Source organism: Otolemur garnettii, unplaced genomic scaffold (assembly GCF_000181295.1).
Source record: "Otolemur garnettii isolate 467f Iridium unplaced genomic scaffold, OtoGar3 scaffold00189, whole genome shotgun sequence".
NCBI lineage: Eukaryota > Metazoa > Chordata > Mammalia > Primates > Galagidae > Otolemur > Otolemur garnettii.
This window is the reverse complement of record NW_003852584.1, coordinates 1612050-1614401: the sequence shown is the minus strand read 5'-3', so window position 1 is coordinate 1614401 and position 2352 is coordinate 1612050.

Sequence of the window (2352 nt, the reverse complement as noted above, 5' to 3'; positions counted from 1 at the left end):
TGTTTAAAGGTAGAAAAAAAATTAGAGGTCAGAAATCAAAAGGAAAATAGAAACCTTTCTGCTTGGCTGTGAATTGCATGGACTCTGTGTTATCAGTAAAGCATTCACCTTCTCTAGAATCTGGAAGGTGTAATTTAAAGAACTGGCTTCCAAGAAGCACCGAAGTTCCCCTCCAAGGAGACTCAGAATTGGTGATTTATGTTCATAATGGTTTAAAATACATCATTATGCCATGTATGATGCCTCACACCTTAGCACTCTGGGAGGACAAGGCAGGAGGATCCCTTGAGCCCAGGAGTTTGAGAACAGCCCAAGCAAGAGCTAGGTCCTGACTGTCAAAAAATAGAAAAAAAATAGCTGGTGTGATGGTGCACACCTGTAGTCCTAGTTACTCAAGAGGTTCACTCACTTCAGCCCAGGAGCTTGAGGTTGCAGTGAGTTGTGATGAAGCCACTGCATTCTGGCCCAGGGGACAGAGCAGGCAAGCAAGTCTCAAAAATAACTAAGTATATAAGTAGGCTTAACTTTTTTCTAAAGCATAGTTATTACTTTACTTGATGATAAATTTATAGTTTTATGCAAATGATGATCTCCAAGGTAAAAGACTAAGAGCATGTAGGCTGGAAGGAAACTCTGGACAGTTGCCTACTTCTCTTCCGCCAGTAGGAGGACCCAGCAAAAGAGTGAGACTCTGTCTCCAAAAAAAAAAAAGATTTTGGAGTTGGCTGTTAACCCCATTAACTAGAAGCCAAGACCTTTCACATGAGTTCTGATGTGTTAATATAATGCCAAGCAACTCATTTCTCCATTCCAAGATTGGGTTTTGTTTTATAAATTTATGTAATTTTTTTTTTTTAGAAACAAGGTGTCACTCCTTTGCCCTGGGTAGAGGGCTGAGGAGTTATCATAGCTCTCAGCAACCTCAAACTCTTGGGTTCATTTTTGGTGGGGACAGGGTCTCACAATTGCTCAGGCTGGTTTGAACTCCTGAGCTCAAGCTGCCCACTGGCCTTGGCCTCCCGGAATGCTAGGATTACAGGCATGGGCTGCTGCAACTGGCCTTTTAATTGTTTTTCTTTACACATACAGACACAAACCATTTACTGAGTGAGAATCTGAGCATACCTTGCTATTCAATTACATCTCTTCACTTCAGGAAGGATGAAAAGAATCCTTTCATCCTATTGAATGTTGCATTTTTTTGTCTTTAATTTGAAAACCCCCTATCGGGTAAGTCCCCATAAACAACTGTTTTCACTCATCACTCTGTTCCCTGTATTGTGAACAAGCTATCTTCCTATACCGTATAGGACAGCTTTGTGGCATGTTTTAAAATCTGGTTGGAAACATTTCCCCTTACCAGTCTTTTGGAGGTTTCTTGGCTATATTGATAAGCCTCTTTTTCCAGCAGAGAACCCCACTTTACCTTGGTTGCCTCGCTCCCAGCACCCCTGTTTGAGTTTGGGTTATTATTGGATTTGAAACAGAACACCTGCAAGGAGGAAAGGTTAAATCTCAGTTAGTCAGTAGGGACCCTTAGGGAAGCAGTTTGGCCACTACTGACAGAGGTCAGTCTATGTCCTTCCTTACGGATGTGATAATGAAAACCAAGGCAAATACCAGTGGTTTTAACCTTTGCTACATTTCAGTAACTTGGCATTTCATCGTAAGTTTTATTTTATTATTTTTTGAGACAAAATCTCACTCTGTTGCCTTGGTCATGCCACGGTGTCATCATAGCTCACAATAACCTCAAACTCTTGGGCTCAAGCAATCCTCTTGCCTCAGCCTCCCGACTAGTTGGGACCACAGGTATCTGCCACACCAGCTCGTTTTTTATTTTTAGTAGAGAGGGGGGTCTCCCTCTTGCTCAGAGCTGGTCTCAAACTTGTGAACTCAGGCAATCCACCCATCTCGGCCCAGCCTTAGTTTCTTTTTCTGTGAGGTTTTTTTAGAAGGGGAGGAAAGAAGGAAAATATTAGGTGTCGATACTAAGAATGTGACTTTGTAAAATGAATTGGAAACTTTCAGTTACAATCACAACTCCAGATGTGTATGAACTATGTTATTCAGTTACATCTCACTACTTTTTCTAACTTTTAGGATTTTGTCTCCAATTTGATAACTAATGAGCTCTCAAAACATCCATTTTATATAGATTTTCAAGTATGTTGATATGAAGTTGAGCATTTTTGGGGGGGGGAGGGGCTTGTCTATCTTTTCTATTTTGGCTATTAGATGGTAAGTGTTTGTTTAGGTTTCTAGGGATGTATTGACCTGTGATCTCTTTCAGAAATCATCTCTTGGTTTTACCTGGTAACTGTAGGACCTGTTTTCTAATTTTTTTTTTTT